Source organism: Dromiciops gliroides, chromosome 3 (assembly GCF_019393635.1).
Source record: "Dromiciops gliroides isolate mDroGli1 chromosome 3, mDroGli1.pri, whole genome shotgun sequence".
NCBI lineage: Eukaryota > Metazoa > Chordata > Mammalia > Microbiotheria > Microbiotheriidae > Dromiciops > Dromiciops gliroides.
This window is the reverse complement of record NC_057863.1, coordinates 28,788,264-28,800,281: the sequence shown is the minus strand read 5'-3', so window position 1 is coordinate 28,800,281 and position 12,018 is coordinate 28,788,264.

Genomic DNA, 12,018 nt, shown 5'->3' with positions numbered 1-12,018 from the left:
GAAAAAAAGGACAAAAAATTAATTGGTAAATGTTTAACAAAATAAAAATATAACACAGATAATGTTAATTTGTGATTCTCTAAGTCTATATATGAGTAGTATGGATCTTTACTATTTAAGTGTAAGCCAATTGCTTTACTGGTAGCACCAGCTCCATAGGACAGTGAGTCCCTGTGTGTGCTTAGGAGAATATTTTTATTATCATACTACCACATTTGATTAGATGTTACTTGCTTAGTATTATCTGATAGGTGGAAGAAAAGTGAACACATCACTGGAGCCTTGGGACTATAGTTTTGAATAGTTTTGATGGTTTTTGAGACTGACCCACAAAGTGCATCACTTGTGAGCTAACTTTGGAGGGGATGTGGATACAATATCTGCTTTGCTATACCTATGAAATTTGTAAATAAAAGATTCCAAAACAAAGCATGCATTCTTCTGTATTTGTAAAAGAGTGATCCTTTCCTCTCCTCATCCCATTGTCCAATATGTAAAATTAAACAGAGGAGGAGTAGCTAGGTGGCACAGTGGATAGAGCACTGGCCCTGGAGTCAGGAGGACCTGAGCTCAAATCTGGCCTCAGACACTTGACACTTACTAGCTGTGTGACCCTGGGCAAGTCACTTAATCCCAATTGCCTCAACCAAAAAAAAAATTTAACAGAGAACTCAGCCATTTCAGTAGTGAATGAGAAACAGCATTTAATGTGTTTAATCTACCTCTGGGCAATGCAGATAGATGATATATAGTCATTAAGAAATAGAAGACATTTCTAGTATTCCCCTTTTCTCATTAATCAGCTTGGATTTTGAGAGGAAGACATTTTGCTTCATAAACAGTCCCAATAATAATACTGGCAATTCCTTTCTTCTGTTCCAAAACACATCAGGATATGGTGCACATTTTGGAAAAAAGGCTCACTTCTGGTAATGAATGATCTTCTGGAAGCTTTGGGACTCCATCCAGTATTTTTAAGTTTGGCAAACTGGAAAACACTCTGAAACAGAAGAGACATCAAAGTAATTAGGTTGACCTTCTAAAGACCCAGAGCATTCTATTTCAGCTACAGTCTCTATAAATAAGCTCTCTTTTATGTTTCCCATCATTATAAGAAAGATGGTGGCATTACAACATCAGTGAACCTGACCCTAGTGTGTTTCACAAGCTTCCACATGGAGGTGATAGGATTATAGGATCATTAGATTTAGAGCTACAAAGGACCTTGCAAGCCATCATGATCAACGATTAAACATTTCACCTGGGTGGGCAATACTGCCCGGCCTGGCTCTAGATGTGGGAGTTAACAAGTCTTTGACAGACTGTGACTTTTGATCAAAGATGTTGAATGCTACACAATTTGTTTTTATAACTGAAATAAATTTCAATTCTTACAGACTGCTCTAGGGAAAATCAATGTAGGAATTTAGCTGCATGGTGCTATTATAGAAAGAAGATGATGGTTTATGAACATACTGTAAAGTTTAAAAAAAAAAGGAATAAAGTCCCACCTGTGAAATGATAAGATTGAAAAAAGAATTCTGGTAGGGAAATAATGAGAGCATGCCAGATTGGGGGAGGGAAATTGGGCTGTTATCCCATCTTGACAGAGGGCATCTTTCTGAAGCTCACATTTCCCATTTGCAAATCAGATATTGAGTTCAGAGGGACAGATCATTCACATCATGCCAAGTACACAGTTGCAACTGATATTCACTAGCAGGTTTTTCCCCCTCCAAAGCAGGCATCTGCTTGGCTTTACTGCATTGTATGTGGCCTATGGAGAGAGATCTGGTATCTTTCTGACTGTCTGGGATACCAGAAATGGGAAATTCTCAGAGGGAATTCTCCTGAGGGTTGACTGATGAAGGAACAGACCATTTTTTGCCTTTGTAACAAACATTTATTTTATTTTTTCCAGTTACATGTAAGGGTAGTTTTCAACATTCATTTTCATAAGATTTAGAGTTCCAAATTTTTCTCCCTCCCTCCCTCCTTTTCCTCCCCCCTCCACAAGATTGCAACCAGGTTACATATGTACAATCACACAAGTGTTCTTTTTATCAGTTCTTTCTATGGGGGTAGATAGTAGGCTTCCTCATTAGTCTGTTGGGATTGTCTTGGATCATTGCATGGCTGATAGTACTTAAGTCATTAATTGCATTCGAAATTGCTCATTGAACAATACTGCTGTCACTATGCACAATGTCCTCCCAGCTCTGCTCACTTTACTATACATCAGTTCATGAGTCTTTCCAGGTTTGTCTGGGATCATCCTGTTTGTCATTTCCTATAGCACAAGACCATTCCACCACAATCATATAGCAAAGCTTCTTCCATAATTCCTCAATTGATGGACATTCCCTTGATTATCAATTCTTAGCCACCACAAAGAGTTACTATATTTTTTTTTTACAATTTTCCCCCTTTTCTCTTTTTCGTGATTCCTACTATTAACTGTTTCCCTTCCATCCTATTCCCTTCACCATGATATTTATTCTATTATCCATCTTCTTTCATACTATAACTCTTCAAAAGGGATTTGCTTCTGTCTATCCCCTCCTCCAATCTGCCCTCCCTTCTTTTGTCCCTCTCTCTTTATCCCCTTCCCCTTCTATTTTCCTGCAGGGTTAGAGATATTACTCCACCCAATTGAGTGTGTACATTATTCCCTCCTTGAGCCAATTCTAATGAGATTGAGGTCTTTGAGCCAATTCTGATGAGTGTTAGGCTCATTTACTGCCCAAATTAAATAGATTACTTCATTCAAATGGGTGTGTGTGTTAGTCCCTCCTTGAGGCAATTCTGATGAGTTTAAGGTCTTTGAGCCTTTTCTGATGAGTGTAAAATTCATGTACTGCCCTGCTCCTCCCCTATCTCTTCCCCCATTACATAAGCCTTTTCCTGTTTCTTTCATGTAGGATTTCACCTCTGCCCTTCTCCCTCCCCCATTGCATTCCCCTCACCCCTCAATTTAACCCTAAAGATATCATCAAGGGGCAGCTAGATGACACAGTGGACAAAGCATGAACCCTGGACCCAGGAGGATCACAGCCCAAACCTGTCCTCAGACCCAAGACAGTCATCCACTGCATGACCCCAGGTATGTCCCCCAACTCCAATTTTTTATGGTTCTCTAGGGTCTTCTATTTGAAAGTCAAATTTGCCATTCAGTTCAGGTCTTTTCATCACAAATACCTGAAAGTCCTCTTTTTCATTCAAGTCCCATTTTTTCCTCTGAAAGATTATGATGAGTTTTACTGGGTAGGTGATTCTTGGTTGTAATCCCAATTCCTTTGCCCTCTGGAATATCATATTCCATGCCCTTCTATCCTTTAATGTAGAAACTGCTGGGTCTTGTGCTATCCTGACTGGGGCTCCACAGTACTTGAATTCTTTCTTTGTGGCAGCTTGCAATATTTTCTCCTTGACCTGAGAGCTCTGGAATTTTACTATAATATTCCTAGGAGTTTTCCTTTTGGGATCTCTTTCTGGAGTTGATGGGTGGATTCTTTCAATTTCTATTTTAGCTTCTGCTTCTAGAATTTCAGGGCAATTTTCCCTGAGAATATCTTGAAAGATGATGTCTAAGCTCTTTCCTTGATCATGGTTTTCAGGTAGTCCAATAATTTTCAAATGATCTCTCCTGGACCTATTTTCCAGGTCAGCAGTTTTTCCCAGAAGATAGTTCACATTTCCCTCTATTTTTTATTCATTTGGATTTGCTTTATTGTGTCTTGGTTTCTCATAAAGTCACTGGCTTCCATTTGTTCAATCCTAATTCTTGGGCAATTATTTTCATCGGAGAGCTTTTCCATCTGGCTTTTCAAACTGTTGACTTTTTTCTCATCTCTTTCCTGCATCACCCTCATTTCTCTTTCCATTTCTTCCTTTACCTCTCTAACTTTATCTTCAAAGTCCTTTTTGAGTGCCTCTATAGCCTGAGACCAATTCATATTTTTCTTGGAAGCTTTAGATATAGGGCCCCTGATGCTGACATCTTCCTCTGAGGGTGCACTTCAATCTTCCTTGTCACTAAAGAAACTTTCTATGGTCCTCACTTTTCCCTGTCGGCTCATCTTGCCTTTCTTTTACTTGACTTTTAGCTCCTTAAAGTAGGGCACTGTTTCCAGGCTGCATTATCCCAAGCTTCAGAAATCCCAGGTGGTATGATTTAAGGAGGAGAAGGTTTTTCACTTGCCTGGCCTGTTCCCTGGTCAGTAGATGACCCCAGACCAACTTGCTAATTAACCAGCTTTGTGTGTTGTGGTTGATAGCTCCAATGAACCTGTGCCCTCCCCCACCCAGGCCACTGCTACTCAAGCCTACCTCCTGGTTCTCAGCAGGGGTGAAAAACCCAAGTTCTACCTCAGCACCAGCATAGACCCCTGTAGTCTCCCCCCTGCCAATGCCTCAGCCCTCTCACCAAACTGTGAGCTTAGTTCCAGATGACACTGGTGTTTCAGTGGATTCAGAGGCTCTGGGGGTCTCCTTCTCTGGTGAGGCCTTCCTGGGACTGGATGTGTGTCAGGGTGACTGTGGGGTTGGGCTCCACTCCTGTCTCAGCACAGCAGCTCCCTCCTTCTGATCTTCCAAGCCATTCTTGGTTAGAAGATGATTTCAGCACATTCTTCTGTGGGTTTTGCTGCTCCAGGCATTGTCCTATGGCATTATTTGGATGTTTTTTGGAGCGATCATGTCATGAGTTTGAGAGCTCCAGAACAAACCATTTTTATGAAACTTACAACATAATTTCCAGGAGCAGCTAGGTGGCTCAGTGGATAAAGCAGCAGTCCTGGATTCAGGAGGACCTGAGTTCAAATCTAGTCTCAGACACTTGACACTTACTACCTGTGTGACCCTGGGCATGTAACTTAATCCTCATTGACCCACAAAACAAACGAACAAAGAAACAAAAGAAGCTACAATATGATTTCCACTCCTATAGCATCACAGTTTTTGAACTGAATGAGACGTTAAGGTTTACCTAATCCAACCCCTTCGTTTTACAGATGAGGAAACTAAAATGCAGAGAAGTGAAATGATTTACCCAAGATTGTGCAGACAATAAATCTTAGATTTGGAATTTATATAAAACCAGTGCTATCCCCACTGTACCATATTGCCTTGTACTGCCTTGGAAAGTCTCTGGTTGTCGGGGGGGGGGGGGAAGGGTAGAGGGAAGGAAAAGACTAGGGATTTCCCAGTGAAAAATCAGGAATAAACTGCTGCTGGGAGTTTGGGACTGTTTTTTTTTCCCTTAAATACATTTTATAATATTGAGATCAGAAATTTTCCAGTAGCATATCAAGAAATGATGAAACTTTTCTGCTGGGGAGTTAGCCATTTGCCTACAATGCCCTAAACTATTATCTATCCATAAGCAAAACTTGGAGCTATTAAGTCCTATCTCTTTTGTACTGTAATGTCTTCTGATTGGAGGACCTGAAACAAAGGAGGAAGGGGAAAGATGAGTGAACCTTTGTGACAATTTCAAGTGATAGTGAATAAGAGAAGCATATAATTATTTTATTTTTTCAAGTATACGTTTAAAGGGTTGTTCTCTCAGTCTAACGTGAAGGCTGGCTATCACTGATGCTAAATGAAGGTTTTATAGCATGAATAACTCATATTTCAAGGTCATTCAAAAATCTACAAATGACTTCTTTTGCTGCAACACTGTGGGATATGTCCTTTAAGTATTATTAACCTTATTTTATCAATGAGCACACTTAGCCTTGTGGAGGGGGAGTGATTTGGAGAACTATACAATGGCAGAACCACAAAAAGGCATTAGACAAAAAAAGAAAACTGTCAATAGTCTTCACATTGTAGGGACTTAGGCATCTAATCCTCTAAGGCTAAAAGTTTAGATGACTTGGGAACAAGGCAGAGGAAAAGTGAGTTGGAATCTGATGACAATTGATAACCTCATTACAATCAATTTCTTAGGGAGATCAGTGGTCCCTAGGAAGTTGGATCCAGGACCTTCAATAGATCTGTTGCTTCTGTAAACCTTGGGAGGTCACTAAAAATAGAATGAGCTATCATAATTCATAACTGATTGGGGCACCTAGGTGGTGCAGTAGATAGAGCACCAGCCCTGGAGTCAGGAGGGCCTGGGTTCAAATCCAGCCTCAGACACTTAACACTTACTAGCTGTGTGACCCTGGGCAAGTCACTTAACCCCAATTGCCTCACTAAAATAAATAAATAAATAAAAATAAAATTCATAATTGATCATCAAGAGATGATGACGCAGGGGAACTTTTATGATTGGCCAAGGAAAATATCCATCAACCATTAGTATTTTGTCAGCAGTATTCTGGGACTTTCCATAGGCTATAAGAACATTTATGACAGGGGAACAAGGAAACTGGACTTTCAAGCATAGTTCACTTATAGGAGTTGGGGGATAGGGTAGTGCTAATACAGTAATTCCCTAACACAATTTAATAGAAGTCCTTATAATAGGCCTAACTAGTCAAACATAAATATATCCTATAAATAAGTAGAAGTAACATTATCACCAATACATGGTAGGTTAATTAATTGTAATTTACATGACTCATATTCTTACAGCATTAACTAAATCAAACTTAATTCTATTCTACTTAACTCATTAATATGATTGCTGATACCCATTGAATCACAATGAACTCAGTTAATCCTGATTGAATTGAGTAGGGGTATAAAAATTATTTTCACAGCACTATATAAATGTGAACTAAAGGCAGGGTGTCCCAAAAGTCTTAGTGCAGTTTTGTTTTGTTTTGTTCGAATTCCCTCAATGGATATTGCTAAATAAACATATTCATATGCTCTCCAGCCCTAAATTAAGGTTGGGATATATTTTTCCTGGACTCCAAACAACAATAATTAATAATTATGATGATAACAAGACATACAGTGCTTAAATGTTTACAAAGCATTTTGTGCATGTTATATTATTTGATCCTTACTACAACTCTATGAGGCAGATGCTATCATCGTCCTCCTTAAGCAAATGAAGAAACTGACGTACATAAGGTTAAGTAATTTAAACAGGGTCACATAATTGGTAAATGTTTTTAAGATAAATTATTCATTTTTAATATTCATTTCTTCCTTAAATTTTGAGATCTGAATTTTCTCTCATACTTCCCTCACCCACTGAAAAAGTAAATGATATCCACTATATATGTCCATATATTAAATCATGCCAAGCATGTTTCTATATTAGCCATATAGCCAAAAAAAAAAAAAAACTAAAAGAAATGAGAACATTTTACTTCAATTTGCACAGAATTCATCAGTTTTCTTTCTGGATGTGGATATCATTTTTTTCACTATGACTCCTTTGGAATTCTCTTGTATCATTGTATCAAACAGAATAGTCAAGTCTGTTGATCATCATTATAATCTTGTTACTTTACACATTAATCTCCCAGTTCTTCTTATTACAAAAAGGTCTTATTAATCTTTCTGAAACTACCCCCTCAACATTTCTTATATCACAATAATACTCCATCACAATTATGTACCACAACTTGCTCATCCATCACCCAGTGGATGAGTATCCCCTCAATTTCCAATTCTTTGCTATTTTACTCCCTGGAACTAAGATTTCAGGGCAGTTTTCCTCGATAATTTCTTGAAATATGATATCTAGGTTCTTTTTTATTTTTATAATGGCAAATAGTCTGCCTGGGGTCAGATTTGAACTCAGTTTCTCCTGAATCAAGGGCCAGTGCTCTATCTACTGCACAACCTAGCTGCCCCCTTTTCTATTCTTTTGAGATTTTATACCTCTTTTTACCATTAGGAAAATTCTGTTTTTTAAGATGTTACTTTCTTCAATATTTTTGTGTTCTTTTTACCAAGCTGTTGATTCTCTTTCCATTTCCTCACATCATTCTTTCTTTTCCCAATTTTTTTCTCTACCACTCCTATCTCTTTCTTTAATTATTCCAGTAGTTCTTGTTGGGCTTGGATACTATTAGCATTTTCCTTTGAGGCTTTGCTTATACCTGTTTGGTCTCTTCTTCTGGATTTATGTCTGTTTTCCCGGACACCATAGTAGTTTTTATGATCAAGTTTTTTGTTGTTTGCTCATTTTCCAGGCTATTTCTTGATTTTGAATTTTATAAAATTGGACTCTGCCCAATTGGGGTTAGGGAGGCACAGTCTCAAGCTTCAGGCTTTTTGTGCTGCTGTGTTCAGAGGTAGTTTTGGTAACCTGCACATTTTTAGTGCTTCAAAAGTGTAATGATGTGGGGAGAGGTGTGATTACTTTTTTCCTGGTCTGTGCTCTGATCTCTCTCTCTCTCTCTCTCTCTCTCTCTCTCTATATATATATATATATATATATATATACACATATACATATATATAATTTTATTATTTTCCAGTTATATGTAGAGATAGTTTTCAACATTTGTTTCTATAATATTTCTATTTTCAAATATTTCTTTCTCCTTCCCCCCCAAGACAGCAAGCAATCTGGTATATGTTATATATGTATAATCACATTAAACATATTTTCACATTAGCCATGCTGAGAAAGAAGAATCAGAGAAAAAGGGAAAAACTTCACAAAAGGAAAGCAAAAAAGGTAGAAATAGTAATGGTGCAATTTGCATCTAGATTCCACAGTTCTTTTTTTCTGGATTTGGAGAGCATTTTCCATCATGAATCCTTTGAAACTATCTTGGACCACTGTGTTGCTGAGAAGAGTCAAGTCTATCTCAGTTGACCAACACACAATGTTGTTGATATTGTGTACAATATTCTCCTGGTTCTGCTTATCTCACTCAGCATCAATTCATTTAAGTCCTTCCAGGTTTCTCTGAAATCTGCCTGCTCATCGTTTCTTCACATTGATTTTTTAAAAAACTTTGTGTTCTAAATTTTCTTCCTCCCTCCCTCCCTCCTCAGCTCTCCCTATGGAATCAAGCAATTCAATATAAGTCATACATGTGCAATTATGCCAAGAATCTTCACATTATTCAAGTTGTTAAAGAAAATAGACAGAATAACTTTAGCAAGAAGAACCAACAAACAAAAGTATACTTCAATCTGTATTCAAATACCATCAGTTCTTCCTCTGTTGTGTAAAGAATTAATTGTGATTCGAGGTTTCTATGACCCCATCTTTTGGCTGAAATTGGAAGCCCCAGCCCGTGCTCCGGCTATGGCTCAGGCACAGCACCTCTGTGCCTGCACAGTGCCCCACCCACCTCGCACTGATGCTTATGTAGGCCTGGTCAAATTATAATGATGAGAAGCCAGGTGAGGGCAGTCAGGTGACCTTCAGCATGGAGAAGCTATGAGGCTGGCCATTCTACAAGCCAATTAGCTTGGGGGTGTGTGTGTGTGTGTGTGTGTGTGTGTGTGTGTGTGTGTGTGTGTGTGTGTGTGTGAGACCACCCTGCTTCCTGTGAGAGAGGGGTTTGCTGGGGAGGAGAAAGGAGGAGATTCACCATTCTGGTATGTGAGAGGGAGAGAGATAGGGCATAGCCATTTTGCTCTTTAGGAACAGCTGAAGTCTGGTTGGTGTGATTCATGTCATATTATTTTCCTTCCCTGCATTCCCTTTTCCCCTTGTCCTTAATTCTACTAATCTTACTTGTGTTTTAAGTTTGTTCTTGTTAATAAACCCTGTTTCATACTTTTTTTTTGGAAGAGGCTGTTAATCTCCTTCCTTACCCCAGCTGAACTAGCACTCCCCAATTAAAATTTGGCCCTTACAGTTGATGGTTTGCATTTTTCATATGTCCTTCTGATAGCACCCTGCTCATCATTTCTTTCACAGTTACTATTGCTAACTGCATTATCCTTCATCCTATTCCTTCCCCTTGATATTTACTCTATTTTCTATCTTCTTTCACCCTATACCTCCTCAAAAGTGTTTTGCTTTTCATTGCCCCCTCCCCCAATCTGCCTTCCCTTAATTCACCTCCCCCCCCCTTTTCCCCTTCCCCTCCCACTTTCCCTCAGGGCAAAATATATTACTATACCCACTTGAGTGTTTATGTTATTCCCTCTTTGAGCCAATTCTGATGAAAGTAAGCCTCACTCACTCCCCCACTCCTTCCCCTTTTTCCCCTCCACTCCATAAGCTTTTCCTTGTTTCTTTTATGTGAGTTATTTTACACCATTCCACCTCTCCCTTTCCCTTTCTTCTAGTGCATTCCTCTTACCCCTTAACTTTATTTTGAAGATGTTATTATGGGTCAGCTAGGTGACACAGTGGACAAAGCACCAGCCCTGGACCCAGGAGGCCCCAAGCACAAATCCAGCCCCATCCTTCCTGACCTACAAAAAACAAGGTTAAATGCTTTACATATAGTATCCCTTCATATTCAATTCACACCTGTGCCCTCTTTCTAAGTATATTCCTTTCAGCTGCCCTAATACCTAGAAAGTTCTTATGAGTTGGAAGTATTATTTTCTCATGTAAGAATGTAAACAGTTTATCCTTTTAATGTTCCTTGTGATTTCTTTTTCCTGTTTACCTTTTTATGCTTCTCTAGGGTCTTGTATTTGAAAGTCAAATTTTCTTTTCAGTTCAGGTCCTTTCAACAGGAATACCTGAAAGTCCTCTTTTTCATTGAAGTTCCATTTTCCCCCTGAAAGATTATACTCAGTTTTGCTGGGTAAGTGATTATAGATTGTAGTCCCAGTTCCTTTGCCCTCCAGAATATCATATTCCATGCCCTCTGGTCCTTTAACGTAGAAGCTTCTAGATCTTGTGTTATCCTGATTGTGGCTCCACAGTATTTGAATTCCTTCTTTCTAGCTGCTTGCAATATTTTCTCCTTGACCTGGGATATCTGGAATTTGGCTATAATACTCCTGGAAGTTTTCCTTTTAGTATCTCTTTCAGGAGGTGACTGGGGAATTCTTTCAATTTCTATTTTGCCATCTTCTTCTAGAATATCAGGGCAATTTTCCCTGACAATCTCTTGGAAGTTGGTGTCTAAGCTCTTATTTTGGTCATGGTTTTCAGGTGGTCCAGTGATTTTCAAATGATCTCTCCTGGATCTATTTTCCAGGTCAGCTGTTTTACCAAGGAGATATTTCATATTGCCCTCTATTTTTTTATTCATTTGGATTTGCTTTACTGTGTCTTGGTTTCTCATAAAGTCACTAGCTTCTATTTCTTCAATCCTAATTCTTACACAATTATTTCCTTTAGAGAACATTTGTATCTCCTTTTCTATTTGGCTTTTCAAGCTGTTGACTTTTTTTTCATGACTTTCCTGTGTCACTCTCATTTCTCTTTCCATTCTTTCCTCCACCTTTCTAAATCTTCCTTCTATCTCCCCTACTTTCTCTTCAAAATTCCTCTTGAGTGCTTCCAAGGCCTGAGACAAATTCATATTTTGGGGGGGGGGGCTTTGGATGCAGGAGCTTTAACTTTGTTATTATCTTCTTCTGAGGGTGTATTCTGGTCAAGCTTGCCCCCAAAGCAGTTTTCGATGGTCTGCTGTTTTTTCTGCTTATTCATCTTGATCCCTTATTTCTTGGCTTTCAACTCATCATTGCTTCCAGGACACACTGTTCCAAGCTATAGCTTTGCCCAGGAGGTGATTTGGCTTTTTCTTAGTCTACCTGGCTTGTGAGTAACCAGAAGTCTGAAAGAAATCTGATTCTCTGTGGTTAGAAGTTTGGCCTGCCTGTGCCCCTCCCCCACTGGGTGGCTGTCCCTCAATTTTGCTTGCTGGTTCAGAATGTGGGCGCCCTGCCCCAGTTCCAGCAGAGACCACGGATACTCCCCCAAACCACTGGAACCCCTCACCAGTCCGCACGCCAAGATTCAGAAGAAGCAGCTGAAGATTCTGAAGCTCTGGAAGTGCTGCCTGCATGAGGTTGGTCCTGCTCTACAGGTTGCTCTTCTCTCAACCTGAACAGCAGGTGATCCCACTCATCTAATTAAGCTGTCTTTGGCTGGGAAAGAGTCTCACTCTGTTTTTATGTGGGTTATGCTGCTCCAAGAGTTGTCTTATCACATTATTTTTGGAGGTTTGTGGACAG